The sequence below is a fragment of the Saimiri boliviensis genome, chromosome 2 (genome assembly GCF_048565385.1).
Source record: "Saimiri boliviensis isolate mSaiBol1 chromosome 2, mSaiBol1.pri, whole genome shotgun sequence".
NCBI classification, from domain to species: Eukaryota; Metazoa; Chordata; class Mammalia; order Primates; family Cebidae; genus Saimiri; species Saimiri boliviensis.
The window spans coordinates 96,895,842-96,918,792 of record NC_133450.1 but is presented as its reverse complement, the minus strand read 5'-3'; the positions used below and the strand labels follow the sequence as shown (position 1 = coordinate 96,918,792).

Here is a 22,951-nt window from a genome sequence, read left to right as displayed (position 1 = left end):
CCTTTCCCCTTTAAATATGGAAGGCCTCAAAATCATCGTCAGAGAAAGGCATAGACCTGTTGCCTAGTTGTGTGTCCTTAACTTTGGCAAATGAACCTCCAGAAATGAATGAGACTTGTCCCAGTCACTTTCCTTGATTAACAATTGGCACATCCAAAAGAAAAATGACAGCCTCCTCCCCCTCAAAGACCTAAAGATAAAAATGGAACAAAGATCTATACTTCGAATGTGAGTACAAAGTAATATTAGGCTAAGTAACATTTAAGGCCGTAAGTTTCATGGTTAAAAAGTCAGTATGTGGTGGACCCATGTGTGCAAGTTGCTACAATGGAAGTCAAAGGGGAAACAACAATTCACAGGAAAGAGTACAAAGGCATCACAGAAAAAGAAAGCAGATTTTGTAACCACCTGAGATTCTGGTTCATCAAAGACATTTCCAAGAAAAGTTGCTAAGAAAGGTGGATCTAAAATCACAACTAAGAACTTTGAGAAAAGTGTCCCAAAACCAGGGGAAAAGGGTGAGAAGCAGTTGAAGGATAAGCAACAATGGGACAAGGCACCAAGGAACAAATTCCAGCCAGCAAATAAATTCAACAAGAAGAGAAAAACTCCAGCCAGATGGCAAAAGTGGTGAATCAACAGCCAAGAAACCCAAATGGGATGACTTCGAAAAGAAAAAGAACTGAAGCAAAGCAGGCAACTCAGTGATAAAACTATGACACTGTCGGGTGAGCAAAGCACATTTGGAAGACTTTAAGAAGAAAAGACTGTGACCAAAAAAAAAAAAAAAAAAAAAAAAAAAAAGAGTAAAGTTAATGAATGACTTCCAGAAGTTGATTCAAGGGAAAATTAAAACTGCTGCATTTATTAGTCAGGCATGTTGGCACACGCCTGTAATCCCAGCTACTCAGGAGGCTGAGGCATGAGAATCCTTGAGCCTGGAAGGTAGAGAGTGCAGTGAGCTGAGATCCTGCCACTGCACTCCAGCCTGGGGGACAAACCAAGACTCTGTCTCAAACAAACAATTGTATTTGCACATGATTAAACTCATGTAATCCAGCGTTACATTCAGTGTGGTAATGAAGAATAGTCAAAACAGGCTTTCGAAGAATTGGGAGGTAATTTGGTTGAATTAAGTAAAGCCAAATACTCCAGAAATATTGTAAAGAAATGTCTTGGGTATGGAAGTCAACCACAGACTGCGGAGACACTGAGAAGTTTTAAAGGCCCCATGGAGAAGATGCTGTGGCAGGCAGAAGCATCAGCCATTGTGGAGGATGCATATAATGGAAAAGCCACTTTGGAGCAGAGGAACATGCTGATAGAAGAGTTCAATGGGAACATATTTCACCTTTACAAGTCAGCTGATCACCAAACTCCAAAGTATTAGAGGTACAGGCAGAAAAATTAAGAGCTTATTATGTGGATGAAATGAAACATATTCTAACTCCAGTGGCCCAAAAAGAAGCTGTGATTAAGCATTCATTGGTGCATATTCTTGGACTTTTAAAAAATTTACCTGTGCATCCCCCAAACTCAGATGAGAAATGACTGAAGTCATCCACAAAGCAGTGGTACAGCTGGCACACACACACATGAGGGCATGGGTGGCCATGCACTGCCTGTGGCACAGCATGCCCAAGGATAGGAAAAGTGACTGTGAAAACAGTGAAGACTTATATTGAAAAAGTGACTGATGGCCAATATTCTCATTTGGTTTTACTGGCAGCATTTGATTGTATTGATGATATTAAGCTTGTGAAGCAGATAATCATCATAACAGGAATTAACAGTTCATTGCCTAGCAGAGAACATTACAAACATGGAAAAAGGTCCTGTTGTATTTACTAAACCCCAGAGATCCTGTACATTCAGTATGAAAAATCACTGAGTTTGTGCAAAAAGGAGACAGAAATGCACACAGTAATAAAGACATGGAAATCTGCAGGCATGAGCTCCTAGAATCCATTTCTCCAGCTTTGTTAAGCTACCTGCAAGGACGTGCCCAAGAGGTGGTGCTAGGTAAGTCTGCATGTGTTGTTATCTGATATTCTGGGATCTGCCACTGGAGATGTTCAGCTTGCCATGAATGCTATTGCTGCTTGGCAGCAGCAGAACTGCAACCCGGTGGCAAGGACAGAGAGCTTCACATTGCAGAACATCCTGCAGAACATCTAGTTCTGAAGTAGTTAATAGAACAAGATAAAAAGATGAAAGAAAATGGGAGAGAAGGTTGCTTTGAAAAATCATTTGTAAAGCATGTTAGTATGAGGAACCTGAAGACCTGGGCGAGTGTAAATCAAGGTGCCTTTATTCTCCTCCAGGCTGTGACCAAGAAGTTGCAAACAAACTCAAAGCTGGACTGAAAAGTTTGATTCCTACATTGGGAAAACAAAACAAAACAAAACAAAACAAAAAAAGGCACCAACAAAAGAATAGAAACTCTACTTGAAAAATTGGGCTCATGGGTGGAAAGAGTTAAGAGCAGGATGAATTATAATTAAATTAATGGATATCCCATTTTATATTAATCCATAGCATATTTTATTGACAAATATGATACATGAAATATTTATAAGCTCTGATTATATACTAGGCTATAAGAAAAATCTCAATAAATGTAAAAAAGCAGAAATTAACAGTTAATTGTCTTCGGTTAGGAAACATTTTTATTTAAGTTGAAACCAAAAGCTCTCTCTGATCACATGGAAATTTTTCTTCTTTTTGTATGCATTATACACACGTAATTATGCATACAACATGCATATGCAGTTTAAATAGTAATTATAAAGTGAATATCCAGGTAGACATTGTACAGGTCAAGAAACAGAACACTGCCAGGACCAGAAGCCCCTGTTCCTTGATCACAGTACCCCCCCTCTTGCCGAGGTGAACCCTGTTCTAACTTTTAATAAATCATGTCTTTGCTTTTTCTTTATCTTACCCCCATGTGTGCATCATAATATGTATTTTATGAGAAAAAGCTCACTTTTTCTCGAGCTTAGTAATGTATCTTAGCTTGGATCCTCACATGCAGGATCTAGGACAGAGTCAGGTTCATGTGACTTATGGAGCGCCTGCTTTCAGGAGAAAAGTGGTGAAAGCAGGACAGGGCAGAGACAGAAGTGAGGCAAGGATGAGGTGTCAGCTCTGTCTGATCTCAAAGCAGGGGCTCTGAAGCTTAAATAGCAGCACAGTGTTGGTCCCACCAAGGCACTTGTGATAGACTGTTACTAAGTCTTTGGTCAACATGTTCCAGGGGTACCCTTTGAGCCAAGGGCAATTTTCCAGAAAAGGGACCAGCTCTGGAGTCATTAGCAACCAAAACTCCCAGGAGCTGGGGGCAACGGCTTGGAAAAGTAGATCTGGATAGTATTCACCATATAGTATGTTTATGAGATTCATACTCTCCATACGTGTAGCTGAGTTCCTATATTTTCATTGCCAAATAGTACTTCATGGTATGAATATATCACATGCTGTCAATGGACATTTGGGGTTTTTCTAGATTTGTCTATAAAAAATAATGCTGTTTTTATGACTCCAGGGGCAAAAAAAAAAAAAAGAAAAAGAAATAATGCTGTTTTAACTGTTCTTAACTGTTTTAACTGTCTTGTGTTGGACAAGTGTAAAAGTATGTATCTCTAAGGCATATCTAGGAGTGGAATTGCAGGGATATAGGATGTGTGCACCTTTTATTTTATTGTATTATAACAATTGTTTTCCAATTTACACTAACACCGGGATTCTTTTCATTGCTCTACATCTTGGCTAACACTTGTATTGTGACACTTTTAGTTTTAGCCATTTTAGTAAGTTGGTAATGGTATTTCATTAAGGTTTTAATGTATTTTTCATAATAATAATGATATTGCACACCTTATCATACATTTATTGGCTGTTTGGAAATTCTAGTTTATAAAGCTTCTGTTCAAGTCTTTTGCCTTTTTAAAAAATGTTTGTTTTTTCATTGATTTATAGATGTCCTAATTACTGTTACTTTGTCAGTTTTATGTGTTGGAAAAATCTTTTCCCATTCTGTAATCTGTCTTTTCACTCTCTTTTTGATGACTTTTAATGAATAGAAATTTTATTTTATTAGAATCTAATTTCTTAAACTTTTATTTTATGGCTAAGCTTTTTATGTTTTATTTTAGAAATTTTTTTCAAACCTAAAATCATGACATATTTTTCTATATTATTTTATCAAAGCCTCATAGTTTTTCTTTCCACTCCTAAATTTTAACCTGTCTATGATTTATTTGGTGTATGGTATGATGCAAATATCCAATTTTGTATTTTCACCATATAAATAACCAATTGTCCCAGTATCATTTATCAAAAAGTTCATCTTTTCCCCATTGATCTTAAATTCTATCTCTGTCACATATAAAGTTTCCATATTTGTATGTTTGTTTCTATTCCATTGGCCTGTTGTCTTAGGTGCATTAATGCTTCCACCTAGCTCTATTTGAAGGGGCCCTTTAATCTTAGTGCTTTAGTTCTGCCAAAAACCTGTTGGGATTTTCACTGGAATTGCACTGAATCTATTGATGAATTTTGTATACTTCTCAATTGATTTATGTTCTTTTTAATGTCTGTTTATAAAAGTTTCAAAATTTAACTGAAGTATAACATGCATACAGAGAAATATACAAATTATAGTAGACAGTGAAATGAATTTTCACAAAGCTAATACCCCTAAGTAACCAGTACCCAGATTAACAACAACAAAAAAACCCACAGAATTCGAAACCCCTCAAAAATCCCCTTGTTAACTGCTAACTTTACCCACAAGGGAAACCACCTTGAGTTCTAATATCATATATAAATTTTGTCCACTTTTGAACTTTATATAAATGGAATCATTCAATATGTACTTGCTTTCTTTCCCTCACCAGTATGCTTGTGAAATTCATCCATGTTGTTCAGAGAGTTATATTTTGTTTAGTCTCTTTGCTGTAGTGTTTCACTGTATGAATTCCACTGTATGAATTTACCACCGTATATTAATCTATTCTACTGCAGATGGACATTTGAGTTATTTCTAATTGAGCCTATTACAAACAGTAATAAGCATTATTTCACATATCTTTTGGGAACATACACATGCATTTCTATTAAGGATGTAATTGTTAATGTAATTGCTAGGTCATACATTTTGCCCTTGGCAAATACTGCCAAGGGGTCTTCCAAAGTGGATTGTGTCAGTTCATATTTCCACAGCAATGTAGCAGTGGATAAAAGGCTGAGTTGATCCTCATGCTCATCCGTACTTCCTATTTTCTAGTTTTATTCAGCCATTCTGGGGGTATTGAGTGATACCGAATTGTGGCTTTAATGTGCATATCCCTGATCCACACCTTTTTCTGTGTTTATTGTCCTTTGCATATCCCTGTCTGTGAAGGATCTGTCCAGGTCTTTTCTCCACTTTTCTATTCAGTTGTCTGTCTTTTGCTTATTGAATTTCAAGAGTTTCATTATCTGAATCTATTAGGTTCTTGACTTTGGGACAGTATGTGGCAAAATTTTGTTTAGTGTGGAAATCCTAATGCATCCAAATCTTTTTGGTTCCTGGAATTCAAAATGAAAATGTAGATAATGAAGGGTAACTGAAGTCACTATAGGTCTATTCCTGCTGATTCTGGCTGATGTCACCCTGTTTTCTGGTGAGCTTGGGTATTATGAGAGTGCATATTCTTTAGATTCACTGATGCCTAAAATGACGGTGCCTTCCTTCAGAGGGGACTTGCACTCTTCAGGCACCTAGGATCAGTCCAGGACTTCTTTAAACCAGTTCCAGGCATAGGGTTTTTTGGACCATCCAGGTAAGATGAATTGGAGTTACAGACTCACAGAGACTGCCAGCACATGCTTGTCACTTCATAGAGATGGGGTTTTTTTTTTTTACTTTTCCCACTATGCACTGTTCAACACCAAAGGATTTTTTTTCCCTTAAGATCTCCTGGGGAAGTGTTAGAGGGTTACAGGATAAAAGTGGGTTTACATTTACTTCTAGTCATTCCTAACCTAAGGAAGTAGGCCTTTCAGGTCCTAACCTTATGGAGGAAGGTTTCCTATTAGACTCCCTACCTTTGCCAGAACATAAACTTTAATTTCTGAACTTGTGGGCCCTGAAAAAATAAAAACAATAAAACCCAGGTTTCCTTCATTGGCATATGTCCGCAGAGGCAAAATCAACTTCTGTGTTCTGAGACAGGGTTTGGCTCTGTTGGCTAGGCTAGAGTGCAGTGGCAGGATCTTGGCCTACTGCGACCTCTGCCTTTGAGGTTCAGGCTATCTTCCTACCTCAGCCTCTTGAGTAGCTAAGACTACAGGCACATGCCAGCACACCCAGTTAATTTTTTGTAGATATGGGGTTTCCCCATGTTGCCCAGGCTGGTCTTGAACTCCTGAGCCCAAGCAATCTGCCTGCCTCAGCCTCCCAAAGTGCTGGGATTGCAGGCATGAACCACCACCCAGTTGCAACTTCTGTGTCCTGCTTTCCCCTCTAGATTCTAGTTACCATTTAGATTTTGTCATGATAAATCCTATCTCATCACCTTTCTCATGCTTTTCAGACTTTTCAAACTTTTGTACAGCGTTTTTCAGTCGTTCTCAACCAGTAGATTAGTCTGAATAGTTTACTGACTACATTACCCAAAATATAACTCCTTTTGAGTTTTCAGACTGCCAAATAACTATGAAAACAGGCAGGGAATATCTTAAATGAAATGACAAATTGTTTTTAATCCAATTTTGTATTTTCACCATATAAATAACCAATTGTCCCAGCATCATTTATCAAAAAGTTCATCTTTTCATCATTGATCTTAAATACTATCTCTGTCACATATAAAGTTTCCATATTTGTATGTTTGTTTCTATTCCATTGGCCTGTTGTCTTAGGTGCATTAAAGCTTCCACCTAGTTCTCTTTGAGTAAAAAAGAGAGGATTACAGGTGTAAGCCACTGTGTAAGAAGTTTAAAGACCGGTTCATGTAAAAATATATAAGATACAGTCAATCCTGTAATTTAGAGGTAAATCATAGCAGTAAGTACTTTTGTTGTTCTTGTTTTTGTTTGCTTCTTTGGAGGCAGGGTCTCTCTCTGTCACCCATGCTGGAGTGCAGTGGCATGATCATAGCTCACTACAGGCTTAAACTTATGGCCTCACACAATCCTCCTACTTAAGTCTCCTGAGTAGCTGGGACTATAGGCGCATGCCACCATGCCCAGCTAACTTTTTGTATTTCTTATAAAAACAGGGTTTCATCATGTTTCTCAGGCTAGTCTCAAACACCTGGCTCAAGCAATCCACCAGCCTAGTGCTCCCAAAGTGCTAGGATTACAGGCATGAACCACTGTGCCCAGCTGGGACAAGTAATTTTCAAAGTCAACTTCCCAGAGCCTCACAAGGGTATGGCACATGAGACGAGATGGCAGGACATCATATTAGGAGGGGTCCAACCTTTCCCCTTCTGGTCACCCAGAGCAGCTCCATTTATATTGATACCTAGACTTGACCAAAAATAACACACAGAACAGATAAGCATTACTAATTGCATCAAGGGTCCCCGAAACCACCCCTGGTTTTGAGGCTTCTCTAGACGGACTTGCAGGACTCAGCATACAGTTGCACTCATGCCTACGGTTTATTACAGGGATGGAATACAAAGCAATAAAAGGAAAGAATCACATGGAATGAAGTCAAGAGGAAACCAGATGCAGACTTCCTAGAGGCTGCTCCCATCGGAAGCACATGGATGTGCTTCCTTCTCCAGCATCAAGGTGACAGCACCGCTGAAGTGCTATCTGCCAGCGATGCTCACTGGAGACTCAGTGCCCAACGTTTTGTGGAAGTTGGTGGTATAGGCAGCCTATGCCTGGCACATGCCAAAATTTCAAATTCCTAGACAAATAGCAGGTGTTCAGCATAAACTATATTGTGTGCACAAAGCAATCCCAACACAGTAAACCACGCTTATCATGTAGGAAATGGTGGGACCCCTCCCAAAATCTGGTTACCATATGCCAACCATGGGCAACGTTGCAAGCAGGCCTTTCTGAAAATAGCTGTCTCAGGTCTACTGTGGTAACTCTTTTCTACACACAAAACAGGAAATACATCATTTTAAACTGATACTATATGCCTATAAAACATAAAAGAATTATCTGATAAGCTATTAAAATAAGAGCTTATAAATATGACAATGTAGAATCAACATTTTTATATACGAGCAGTAACATATACAAACCAACAAACAAAAGGTCCTATATGCAATAGCAACTAAAACACATGTAGTGACAACATGAAGTAAAAATACAAATTGTATTAAGAAATGTAAAATAAAACTTGAACAAGTACACAGATGATTATTCCTGATTAGGAAGACTGGATATAAAAATGATGTTCAAAATTAATTTATGGGTCTAATGTAACCACAATAAAAATCTCTGCTGCTTTGAGTTCCTTCTTTAAAAGAAAAACATAGATTTTGGGGGATTTTGCCTACTTTGACAAAATGATTTCAATGTTTACTCAATAAAAAGGAAAGAAAATTAAAAAAAAAAATAGTTGTTAGAGAGTGAGTCCTATTCTGTTTTAATCATCTTACAATGATATGGAAAGTAAAACACTGTGGTGATTGTACTATGAATAGCCTTGATCAATGAAACAGTTCAGTCCAAATATGGTCTTATTATACGAATAAAAAAGAATGCCTCACAAATTGATGAGGAAGACAAAAGTTTGCCAGTATATGATTTAGGAATAACTATTTGACAATTTGGAAGACATTAATCTAAACCTTCATTTTTTTTAAAGAAAGCCAATCAGGTCTGATCTTTTTATTTCTGCAAATAGCCATAATGAAATATAATTAAAACCAAGATGTGTTTGGCTTTGAAAAAAAATTTACAGTTACATTAGTATTTGCTGCTTCGATACATCAAAAAAGTCAATAAAATAAAAGGGCAGACAGGCCCGGGAAAAATACTGCAAAGAGTTAATATATTTTATATATTAATAAAAATACACGGTCACACATTACTTAATAAAGAGATATATTTTGAGAAATATATGACTAGGCAATTTTGCAGTGAGAACATCACAGCATGTACTTACACAAACCTAGATGGTACAGCCTACTGCACACCTAAGCTATACGGTATTGCCTATTTCTTCTAGACTACAAACCTGTACAGCAGGTTGCTATACTGAAAACTGTAGGCAATTGTAACACAGTGGTAAGTATTTGTGTATTAATGTATCTAAACACAGAAAAGGTACAGTAAAAACGTAGTATTAAAGGAAACATGGTGCACCTGTGTGGGGCACTTACTATGAATGGAGCTTGTAGGACTGGAAGTTGCTCTGGGTGAGTCAGTGAGTGGGTGGTGAGTGAATGTGAAGAACATTACCATACACTACTGTAGACTTTATAAACAGTATATACTTGGGCAACATTAAATTTATTTAAAAATACAATTTTTTTCTGTGATAATAAATTAACTTTGGCTTACTGTATGACCACCACCATATATGCAGTCCATTGTTGACAGAAATGGCTTTATGCAGGACCTGGCTGTATTATATCTTTACATGAAGCAGAGGTTATAGTAGAAAGTATCTTGCCCATGGCCATGTGGCCTTGGATAAATAATCTAGCTTCTCTAAACCTCAATTTCCTTCCTTCTTACAGGTTGTGGCAAGGAATAAATATATGTAAAGCTCTTAACATAATATTCTACTTATTATGGTTGACTAACAAATGACAGCTAATTAGTAGCGGTGGTAATGATAATTATAGTTGTAATGATAGGAAGAGCGCACATAACTAAGAAAACACTGTCCCCAAAGATAAATGCATTAAAAACATGAACAGAGAATTCTCAAAGGAGGAAATAAAACTCATGAACTTGGAAAAATGAACTCACCAAACGTTTAAAAAGTTCAAATAAAAACCATGAAATGGCATTTTTGGGGCCACTAAATTATCAAAACATTTTTTAAAAAGTAGTACCCAGTTCTGGGAGGGTGTGTTGCAATCGGTATTTTCTTACATTGGTGATGATATGTAAATTAGCACAACCCTGCAAGGAAGTAATGTGGAAATGTGTGCCGTCATCTCCCCAAAAGATCATATTCTCTGATTTAGTAATTTCAAGGCTGAGATTTACTCCTAGGAACAGACCCCAAACATGAAAATACTGTATGTGTACAAATGTTAAACGTAGTTGTTCTTGAATAATTAAAAACAATCTAGCTGTCCAGCAATAGGAGAAATTACTACAATTTACTCTGTAGATATGATGATTAGAATGTTACTCAGAAAATACAAGAAGTAAGGTCCAGCATGGTGGCTCACACCTGTAATCCTAGCACTTTGGGAGGCCAAGGTGGGCAGATTGCCTGAGCTCAGGGGTTTGAGACCAGCCTGGGCAAAATGGTGAAATCCCATCTCTACTAAAATACAAAAAATTAGCCACGTGTGGTGGTGGGCACCTGTAATCGCAGCTACTCAGGAGGCTGAGGTGGGAGAATTGCTTGAATCTGGGAGGCAGAGATTGCAGTGAGCTCAGATCCGGCCACAGCACTCTAGCCTGGGCAACACAGTGAGACTCCCCTCAAAAACAACCAACCAACCAAGAAGTAGTCTAGGCACAGTGGCTCACGCCTATAATCCCAGTACTTTGGGAGGCCAAGGTGGGAAGATTGTTTGAGGCCAGGAGTTCAAGAGCAGCATGGGCAACATTAGCAAAACCCCATTGCTCCCCAAAATACAAAACATTAACGAGGCATGGTGGCAAGTACCTGTAGTCTCAGCTACTCAGGATGCTGATGTGGGAGGATCGCTTGAGCCCAGGAGGGAAAGGTTACAGTGAACTGAGATTGATCCACTGTCTTTAGCCTGGGTGACAGAATAAGACCTTGTTTCCAAAAACAGTTTAAAAATTAAAAAGAAAATATAATATGAGGCCAGGCGCAGTAGCTCATGCCTGTAATCCCAGCACTTTGGGAAGCCAAGGCAAGTGGATCATGAGGTCAGGAGTTCACAATCAGCCTGGCCAAGATGGTAAAACCCTGTCTCTACTAAAAATACAAAAATTAGCCAGGTGTGGTGGCAGGCACCTGTAATCTCAGCTACTTGGGAGGCCGAGGCAGAGAATTGCTTGGAGCCGGGAGGCCGAGGTTGCAGTGAGCTGAGATCGTGCCACTGCACTCCAGCCTGGGCGACAGAGCAAGACTTCATCTCAAAAAAAAAAAAAAAAAGAAAAGGAAGAAAAGAAAAGAAAATACAATATGAAAAAATAAAGCAAGAACCAGCATTTCATGTGTATTACAGAGCAGACAAAAGTGGAAGGACATATTTCAATTTAGAAACAGTAATATTAAAAGGTATGACCATGGAGAAATTATTACTTTTATAATTTATAAATTATAGTTAATTAAAACTAGATTTTGATAATTATTTCCACATGAGCTCTTTCTGCTTTAAATGACACCAAAATTTAACCTCAAAATCTTAACATTGACAGCCCTTAGTTTTTTTACATTGCTCCTCTAGAGGGAGCACAAGTGCTTAAAATATTTCATAACCATAGTCGGTTTCACAATAGTCAAGAATTTTAGAAGGGCAAGAAAACACAGTAATCTACTGCGGTTTATCAATATTGTAGTCTGGTGTAGATAATCTAGTCTTAGATACAGAAGGTGACCTCTAGCTATAAGTAATTTATTTTCTATTATTAGTGCTGCTTTTAAGTGACACCAATTTTCTTGCATTGAGTGTATCATCTTTTTGAGTTGAAGTTCCTGGTAGAGAGGAAAATGATGAAAAGGAAAAGAAAATCAAGTATACAAGCTACTCTCAAAGTCCTAATATTAGTGACATGGAATTATGATAACTGTTCCTTGAACTTCTGAAGAAAAGTGCTATCAGCCCATTTAACTTTTTGTTGTTGGTGGTGGTGGTGGTTGTTTGTCATTGGTATCCTATTAATGCTGAGTTCCACAGAGCACCAAGAGAAGGAAAGGAAAGAATGTGTATCTTTGATGCATTAGTCAATTTGACTAGGTGTCTACCGAGGCAGGGCAAATCTGATCAAGGATCCAATGTGTCTCTTGCTATGCCAATTGCAAAAGGAGGACATGGGGTTTAGCTTTGGATGGTCTTTAGGGTCAGCCACTCTCTAGCTCTGAGCCTACTCTAAATGTTCTCAAGTTCGTTGCTTTTGAATTTCAAAAACTCTAATCAAGGGGCATAACTTCCTTCTTGTAATCCAGTTTTGCCACGAAGCTACTTGGAATCAAGAACAACATGAACAGCCATAGCTTCTTCACAAGTACTTACTCCGCCCTCAATCTTTATATACCCAGACAACAACAAAGACAATAAAAGATGGGGATGATAGGAACCTCAGAACTCTTTCCTTCTTCTGACCCGAATAATGAACTTCTTTTCAAATAACATAACAAGTCCTAGTTGCTCTCTGGGCTCATGGACTGAAGAGAACAGCAGATGAACTATTTCTCATAGTTCATATATAGTTCATCTCATAGGTCATTTCTACCAGAGATAGAAATGCCCCATCAAACTTATCTATTAGGGGAAGGCTTGCTCAGGAATCTTAGTCCTCCATTGGATCCAGTCTGACAGATGAGACAAAAGGCCAGGATCCTGCAGGACCATCCCAGCTGTGGAGTCCTTGCCCAAAATGGAGGTGCTGAGTTCAATCCCTGCCTGTAGGGACATCTTCATCCATCTTCTTTGCACTTTCTAACTACTACTACTACTTAGTATTGTAATTACTTTTTACTATTATTTAAAAGGATGTGAGCATTGTAAAAAGTTGTTTCCCCCAAACCCAAAACCTTGCTAATTTAACTTAAGGTTCTCCAGCTTTCCATGTCAACACATTTTCATCTTGTCTAATATCTAGTCCATATTCAAATTTCCACAATTTGTTCCCAATGTGTCCCTTATAGTTCATTTGTTCAACCCACAGCCCAATCCAGGACCATGCATTGTTTCTAGTTGAAATGTCCTTCAAGTCTCTTGATCTAGCCAGGTTTCCCTTCTTCTTCCTCCTTCTTTTTTTGTTTTGAGACAGAGTCTTGTTCTATCACCCAGGCTGGAGTGCTGTCGTGCAATCACAGCTCACTGCAACCTCAACCTCCTGGACTCAATCAATCCTCCTGCCTCAGCTTCCCAAGTAGCTGGGACTATAGGTGGGTACCACCACGCCCAGTTATTTTTTCTGTTTTTAAATAGAGATAAGGTTTTGCCATGATGCCCAGGCTGGTCTCAAACTCCTAGGCTCAAGCAATCCACTCACCTCAGCCTCCCAAAGTGCTGGGCTTACAGGCATGAGCCACTGCACCTAGCCCTGTATTTCTTTTTTTTAACGACTCTGACTTGTTGGAGAGCCAACCAGGCCAGTTTTCCTAATTCCTGACTTTGTCTGCTTGCCATCTACCATGCCATTCAACTTGTTCCTCAACTGCTGAAGTTTACATCTGAACGTTAAAACTAAATACAATAAATTCAAGTTAATTTTTGTTGTTGTTGTTGTTGTTTTTCTGAGATGGAGTCTTGCTCTGTCACCAGCCTGGAGTGCAATGGCGCGATCTCAGCCCACTGCAACCTCCGCCTCCTGGGTTCAAGCAGTTCTCCTGCCTCAGCCTATTGAGTAGCTGGGACTACAGGCACAGGCCACCATGCCCAGCTAATTTTTGTATTTTTAGTAGAGACAGGGTTTCACCACGTTGGCCAGGATGGTCTCGATCTCTTGACCTCATGATCCACCGACTTCAGCCTCCTGAAGTGTTGGGATTACAGGCATGAGCCACCATGCCCAGCCTCAAGTTAATTTTTCAATCTGTCATAGATGGTAGTATACTTCACATTGCATCTTCATCATATTAGAGAAGGTAGAGATTAATTGCTTGCTAAGATTCATCCCTGGGTTAGGCTAATAGTCTTAGGCTTTTATTGAGTAACAGAATACTGATTTCCTAATTCTGTCATTCTACATTCTTGCCTAGGATTCTTCTGAAAACAGAACTTTCCCTCTTTAGTTGGAGCTATTTGGTTACTCTAAGATACATTTATTACATAAAGGTCAGATAGATAAATGCTTAATTTTTCTCTTTTGTTACCAATGGTCAAAGCAAGAAGTCAATTTTCAAGCCATCGCAAATGATGACTTATTAGTTCTCATTTTGGCTTTCTCTTTTTTCAGTATCCCTCTAGAAACAAGGATTTTAAAAATTTAGCATGATTTAATTCATTAAATCATTATTCTTTTTGATGTTCAAACTGTTGCAAATTTGGGTAGGGGTGGGCTCCCAATTTGGTCATACTTTTTATTTTTATTTTCCATTAAAAATATTTTTAGCATTTTTAAATTTGTCTGTTAATTTGTTTTTGTATATGAATAAGTTCTTCACTGGCAACTTCTGAGGTCAGGGAGATCTCAGATCTCAGTGAGACCGTGATTTCCCGAGCAGGGTACACTATACCCAGTGTGTAGTCTTGTATTCCTCACCACCCACCACCCTTTCTCCAAGTCCCCAAAGTCCATTGTATCATTTTTATGCCTTTGCACTGTGCATACTTTTTAACTTAGAGTTTAGAGATAATATTCCTTCCTCTGGGCATTATCTCCGTCCCCAATTTATGCTTAATATTTTTGGTTAATGTTCTTCTCTGTCATTAATTTAGAAATACTCTTATACTATATATCTGTGTATGTTTTGTTTACTATAAAAGACTTTCTACTTTTTAATTGTCAGCTTTACAATTCACACATATAAAAAGTATTTATCCTTATTTGCCAGTCAGTGTTTTGTTGTCCATTTTCTTATCAGTTTGCCAATTGTATTGTTGTTATCACTTCTCCGACAACAAGGCCTCGTGGAGAGGTAGGCAGGAGCCAGGGCATGAAGTCTTGTATGCCAAGTTGGAGTATTTAGACTTTCACCCGAAGGCACTCGAGAGACATGGAACAGCCATGAGCAGATCTCCTTTTTGTAATGATCAGGTGGTCCGGCTATATTACGGAGTATTTCACAGACATGAAAAGGACTAGAGGCTGGAAACCCAGTGAGGGACCTATCCTGAAGTGATTCATGTAACCAGATCTAAGAAAGTAGCAGTGGGTATACAGAGAAGTAAACAGATCTCAACGTGTTTAGAAGTAGTCACCAAGAAGGGCCGGATGCCATGCCTCATGCCCAAAATCCCAGCACTTTGGGAGGCCGAGGCAGGAGGATTGCTTGAGCCCAAGAGGTTGAGGCTGTTGTAAGCTGTGATGGTGCCACTGTACTCCAGCCTGAGTGAGAGAGAGAGGGCCTGTCTCTGAAAAAAATAAACAAACAGGAAATAATCGCCAACAGGATTTGGTGATTATTTAGATGTAGAGGCCAAGGAAGAGGGAAAAGTCAAGCATGACTCCAGGTTTCTAGCTTGGGCAACTGCATGAACGATCATGCCATTCACTGAGATCCAGAACAATGGATGTGAAACCAGCTTCAGGGGGAAGTATGGCATGCTGCCTTTAAAAATGCCAAGTTTCACTACGTTTTATCCTCACTGAGTGAGACATTAATGATCACACTTTCCCAGTGAATGCACTTTTCTATTCCAAGAGTCATACATAACTTTTCTACCTGAAATCGCCAACATTCCCTCTTTTTTTCTTCCACAACCTCCTCATCCTACACTACCAGTTCCAGCAAGCTACCTACACCTGTGCCCATGTACACTGGCTTCCATCCTGCCTCGGTGGAAGAAAGGCACCTGCTGCTCTCCATAGTACTCCTCTACTTGTGCCCTAAATCCCTCTCATGTTCTCAAGGTGTCTGTGCTGGCAAGTACACTTTTTCTCTCCTGTATTATCTTTTTCTCCCTCCCTTTAGGATGATTTCCATCTATATGCTACTATCCACTTTAAAAACCAAACCTCTCTTCACCTCATGGCCCCTCCAGCTACCACTAAATTTTTCAACACCCTCAAAACTCTTCCAATTCATTCGTCTTTATTCCTAGCTTTGCTTTCTCACCTTTCAATTCACCCCCATTCTCTTTCTTAGCTCCTCTCTATTCAGGTTTTTGTTTCCACCATTCCACAGAAAGAGCTCTCAGGAGGGTCCCCAGTGTAGGTATATTCTATGAAAGTCAAGGCCAGTTATCTGCACTCATCTTATTATACCTTCCAGCAACACTGGCCAACTCTCCCAGTCCCTCCTTCATTCATTCAGCACAACTGTATTGAGCACTTACTCTATGCCAGGCATGTTCTAATCCTTATGCATACATCAGTGAATTAAAAGGACAAAGATTCCGGCCTTCTGGGGACTTATATCCCAGTAGGGAGAAACAGTTAACAAGCAAAAAACAATAAATAATAAATTACATGGTATGTTAGAAGGCAAAGGGATATGGGAAGGAGAAAACATAGAACTCAGCAATGGCCTTGAAGAGTTTCCCTTTTAGCACATAATTATCCTTATAATGAAACACACCCTCTGTGACAATATTTGATATCAAGTCAAATTACAGAATACGTCTCTACATCCTCACATAATAAAAATGAATCACACTTTCATCTGCTATCTTTCTGAAGTCAGTGCTCTCCTCCTTCCTAATTCTCCTGGATTTGATGTGAGGACACTGGAGAAAAAAAACAGAAGGAACAGTTGAAACTCCAGAAGGGAGAGTGGGGATTTGATATTTCCCATTTGTGATACTATGTATTAGATTTTGGGGGCAGGCAACAGAAATGGAACTGGCAAACATCCAGGGTATAAGCTAACTCTTTTCTTGCTCTTTTTCCAATTATGTCAAGTGATAGCTACTTTCTCACTGTGGAGAGTGAGTCAGAAACTCAAAGTATGATAAATGGTCTAGGAGTGAAATTCTCTAGGGGTTAATACTTTCTGTTTTCATGTTAAAGAAAATAAAGCTATTGGGTAAATATAATAATTATGTTAAGTACTGATTTTATACTAGGAATGGAAGACTGTTTGCAAAAATGACTGCAATTATTCCTTCGTCACTGCATGCACACTGCTGCCATCAAGAGGTACAGTCTGTTTTCCTCTCCTTTTATTCAGTCAGCCCTTGGGACTTATGTTGATTAGCAGAATGTGGTGGAAGTGATGGTGTGAAACTTCCTTATCTGGGCCTTTCAGCATCCACTTTCACCCTTTTGGAACATTGTGCCATTACAGGAGCCAGCCCAAGCTAACCTGGGAAAGGTGACAGGCCTTGCCAGCTGAGGCCTCTCAGACAAACTAATCCACAGTCAAGCGACCAGAACACTGCAGCCACAAGACTGAGTCCATACAAGACCAGCACAAGAACCTCCTAGATGAGTCTAGCCCAGCATAATTGACCCATTCATCATAAAACAATAAAATGACTGTTTTAAACTACTAAATTTTGAAGTGGTCTGTTATACAGAAATAGGTAACTGATATACTAGGTATTAAATATTTATTATTTATTAAAATGATAATTGTTTTAACTTTGAGCATTGATCCTTTAATAAGTAGAACTTGAGTAAGTAAATTTAACGTTTATAAAAAGAGATAAGAGTGAGGAGTACATACGGAAACCTTTTTTTCAATGGAAAGTCCACTGGACCTATATCTTGGCATAAGTGTTTATTTTTATAAAAACTCATCACATTACACATAGTGTTTCATGACTCACTGCATCCATTTGACATTGTAGACATCTACCCATGTCAATAAATACAGAGCTATATTTTTAAATAGTTGCATAATATTCCATTGAACAGATACACATAATACATTTGTATAACTCCCTTTTGACTGACATCTAGGCTAGTTCCCAATATTAATGTATTATAAATAATACAGAAAGGAACTTCTTTATACTTACAACTTTGAATATTTACTCTTTCAACCTCGGTTTTCCCATTTGTAAAACTGAGATATATCTGACCCCTCCTATAGAATTGTTATAAAGATTTGTCGAGCACAGTGGCTCACACCTGTAATCTCAGCACTTTGGGAGGCCAAGGTGGGTGGATTGCCCAAGGTCAGGAGTTTGAGACCAGCCTGGCCAACATAGTGAAACCATGTCTCAACTAAAAATGCAAAAATTAGCTGGACGTGGTGTTAGGCACCTGTAATCCCAGCTACTCGGGAGGCAAGGTTGAAGAATTGCTTGAACCTGGGAAGTGGAGATTTCAGTAAGCCGAAATCGCGCCACTGCACTCCAGCCTGGGCAACAGAGCCAGACTCCACCTCAAAAAAAAAAAAAAAAAGAAAACTGATTAATGACACTTGGTAGCTGAAGCTGAAGGATTACTTGAGGCCAGGAGTTTGAGATTAGACTGGGCAACATCGTGAGACCATGTCTATAAAAAAAAAATTAGCCAGGCATGATGGTGTACAGGTGTAGTCCCAGCTACTCAGGTGGTTGAGGCAGGAGGATGGCTTGAACCCAGAAGTTCAAGGCTGCAGTGAGCTACGATTGTGCTACTTCACCCCATCCAGCCTGGGTGACAAAATGAGACTCTATCTCTAAATAAATAAATAAATAAATAAGATGAATGAAATAATGCATATAAAGGCCTTAGCAGTTTGGGGAATGTAACAAGCCCTTAATAAACTGTGGTTTTGTCATTATTATCATCTTATTATCACTTCATTAGGGCAGAGACCATGTCAGCATGGTCCCTCAGGGCCTGGCACATAATAAATGCTCAATACTGAAATAGTTGACACCTGCTGAATGTCTTCTATGGGCCAGGCCCTGGGTTCCACTGCAGCCTATGAAGTGTTACAGGTACTGCTATTACCCCCATATTACAGATGAGGAAATTGAGGCACATAGAAGTGAGGTAACTTGATTAAGAACAGAGCTAAAATTTGATTTCAGAGAGCTCTGATTTCAAAGCCCATTCTCTTAAAACTATACCATGCTGCCTCAGTAAATACATCCCTAGTAAATATAGAAATCAATATGATAGATTTCTAGAAATGCAATTTCTAGGTCTCAGGACATACATATTTTTTAAGGCTTTTAAAACATATATGTAACATAATTTATTATAATGTTAAGTTTTTGAAAAGCAGTAAATAAAATTTCATATGCAATGTTACAACTATGGAAAACAATGCATAGAAGAAAAATGGAAGGAAATCCACCAAAATGTTGAGAGTTAGCATTTCTGAAGGAGAATTTATGGGTGACATATTTTCTTTTTAATTTCCTATATATAATGAATTGTTACTTTATAAGAAGAAATTAACCATAGCTTTGCTTCTGGTGTTACACGTGCCATTCTACCTCACAGTTGGTTCTGTCCTTGAAAATGAACTTCTCTAAGAAAAAGAATTTTCATGATAAAATGGCATTCTTTTTTCTCTATCAATTTAGGAAATTTAAGATCACAGGTAATCTGCCTACCTAACACAAGTGTGTTAACTCGTTTGATCTAACTCATGGTGCTAAGAAGAAGCTCTGTAGATTTACCTTCCTGCTATTTCCTAACTGAGGACAAGAGAACTGTTGTACTCTTGCATGCACTTGTGAAGCGCTTTTTATTGACTCACGGTTTTGCAAAGACTTTATCAAACTGTTTCTCAAACAATCCTGTGAGGTGCTAGTGAGTTCCACCGAACCTTGGATACACATACACACCTACATGAAAGCAAATGCAGCCAGATAATAATTCGACATATTAACCTCTGTACTTTTTGCATAGTACTTCTTGCCCAGTACTTCCTGATACTCCAGAGCTTTGCTTTACCTAGTTTTAGTAGCAGCTAGGGTATTCTCTGCTTACTCCTTCAGAGAAAGAGCAATATAACAGAACTTAAAGAACACAGGTGTCAATTCTTGGCTTATGACTTACAAAACCCTAGGCTTAGAGGAGGCTCAGATGACAGAAGATGAAGAATAGTAAAGTTTCACCACTGCTCCCCCATCTAGTTCCTCAGGCTGTAAAGGAGGGTGAAGCTCAAGAGAACAAGGAGAACTTAGATGTTAACACAGAGATTTCTTGCAAAATGTGGTCCTGTACTCCCCAAAAGTTTTGGGGATCTGACAGCAGAGAAAACCTATGCCTCCCATGGGTATAAATAGCGCAAGCAGGAGGAAACAACAGTTCTCTAAGCCTTACACAGTATGGAAAGCATGAGAATGTCTCCCATGAGCACAGAAGTAATGAGAACACGGAAAGAAATGACTAGTCTTTGAGTTCACTCTTTTCCCAACTCCAACCTGCTGTAAATTTTAATTCTGGAATTTCCATTAAGTTCTTTTTAGAGTTTCCATTTCTCTACTGAGATTGCCTACTTGTCAACTGACAATTTCTCTCATTCTTTGAACATATTTATTAAATTCAAAATCTGGGCTATCTGGAAGTTGGTTTCTATTGACTACTTTAATTTTTTTTTTTTTAATTCTGGTGGACTTATTGCCACCTTTAGGAAAGAGGAACTTCTTGGCGATGCTAGTGTCAGAACTGGATTAAGCAATGACACTCAGGGATGACAGTAATCTAACGTTAAAGTCGTTGCTTGACGTGAAGCAGGGTATCACTGTGATAGAAATTATGCATAATGTGTAATGATTTCCAATCTTCAAATAAACATGACAATTATAAAACCCTTGTGAAAAACATAAGAATAATATCTCCAATCCTCCTGATTGGCTTCAAACAGCTGGCAAGACCTGCCCACTCACTAAACAGTAGAACTGGAAGATAATTTAAATCATATAACATCTAAGACCCCACCTTCTACCAAGTAGAAAGACTATACATCCTCCAATGGTGATAATTTTTATCTAAACAAAAAGCAGCTTCCTTGCATTCTAATATAAAGGTAATACATACTTATAGAAAAATCAACCGAAACAGACAGGTATAAAAAAGAAAGCACTACTTACAGAAGTTACTATTAATATTTTGTTGAACATCCTTATAGATGCTATTCTATACAAATTCTTATGCATGTAAATTTGCCCTCACCCTGTCACCAACAACAGACCCATTTCTCTATGTCTTTGATCATATTAGATGTGTTCAATCTTTCCAAGCTACCAATCTTTACCATCAGACGAAAAAAAAAGCATTTAAATTTTGTTGAGTAATTTGGTTCTAGTGGTAAGGATGAGTATCTTTCCACGTACTTCTTTCTGGCTTTTAATGGGCTGTATGCGCAATATACAGTGGCCTGGAGCATAAATAAGATGGTTTGGCTTCCATACTCCCCGATATATTGCACTAACTCTGTGTGTCCTCAAGTAAGCCACTTAACCTTTCAATGCCTCCATTTGCTCACATGCAAATGAAGGATTTGGAATAGGTGTTCTTGAACGTCCCTAGCTCTCAGGAGAGGAGTGATGAGGAATGCACCATGCAGATCTGCAGCAGACGCTTTTGGGTGACTAACTCAATAGCTGTTCCCAGCCCTTTCTCCCTTCCCTGCTTCTACTCTAGAAGAGGCTAGAAAAACTCCACACTCCCTCTGTAGGCCTCTTTTGGAGTTAACGGGTGATAATGTGACCAAATTCTGGCTTACAAGACAGAGGGAAGTCTATTGGGGTGCTTCTAGAAAGCCTTTTGCTTTCCTGATGGAAGAAACAGGCATAAGAGAGAGCAGGTCACTGGCACTGTCTCTCCCTTGCTCCTGGCATCCATGCAGACTTGATGCCTAGACCCATGGGACAGTGTGCTGGCTTTGTATTGTGTTGGTCCAGCTAAGCAGCATCTGTTACCCAGAATCCTCCCATAGTTCCAGGTTAGCATTGGCCACAGGGGAAATGTTGCATCAGATCTGGGAGGCAGCAGCTAAGCAGCAGCCATGGTTTTTATGCTCTGAAGGACAACACAAGGCATGAGGAACATTGGCAGTTCTCACACACTGCCGCTGACCTGCTGCCTCACCTTGCTGGCATGGGGCAGCAGAAAGACTCATGGTTCCTCCTGCTCCCATCGGATCTCCTCCTATGGTTTCTTCAAGCCCTAAGCCAAGTACATCTGTAGCTCAGTAAAGGGTACCAGCATGTTTTGCAGGACACTTCATTATTGAGGCTGGAGGTAGTGACAGACAACATGCAGATCCAGTTTGTTCTAACGGACTTCAGTCATTCATGAATTTCAGTTTGTTCTCACAGATTCCAGTCTGTTCTTGCTATCATCCTACATCCAACTTTCTACCTTGACTGCCATGCTGGCTGACCTATAATGCCTTCAGACTCAACATTAGAACCAAAGAAAACAAACAGCCATGACAGGACTCCTCCACCAGCTCTCACATCCTCTGCTCTAAGGCAGCACTGTCCAGCAGAACTTTCTGTGATGATGGAAGTGTTTTATACCTGAGCTGCCAAATATGATAGTCATGAGTCTCACGTGGCTACTGAGCATTTGAAACATACCTAGTGCAGCAGAAGAGCTAAGTTACTCTTATTTAATGTTAATTAATTTAAATTTAAATAACCAGATGTGGCTAGTCGCTACAATATTGGACAATGCAGGCCTAGTACATTTTTTAAATTACTTGTAGTGGCTTTATTTCTCTGATTGAATCCTGACTGATACAGGCAGCAGCTGCTAGCTACATGGGGAGAGCATGAAGACACAAAGCCAGCATACTAGGAATCACAGGGCTGGAGGAAGAAGCCGCCTGGGTCCTGGAAGTTCAACCAGCCTGTAATCTTTGAACTTCTTAGATGAGAAAAAAAAAAAAATAGACCCCCAGTGGGCAGTGAACTCTCACCTTGTACTTTCAACAAATCCTGTCTCTTTTCTTGGTGGCATCTTCTTCCTGCAGTGAAGTGGTATAGACCTTGTCTAGTATACCACAGGACACAGATGGTGATCTTAGAACTCAATTTGAAAAAAATGTGTTTATGTATGCATAGGAATCATAATATATAAATTTAAACTCATCTTTGGA

At 39.0% G+C, this 22,951-nt stretch overlaps 1 pseudogene; it reads left to right on the top strand.

Annotated features, from left to right (window-relative positions):
• The first annotated feature begins 33 nt into the window (after positions 1-33).
• Positions 34-2,505, top strand: LOC101044187 (pumilio homolog 3-like; annotated as a pseudogene).
• The last annotated feature ends 20,446 nt before the right edge of the window (positions 2,506-22,951 follow it).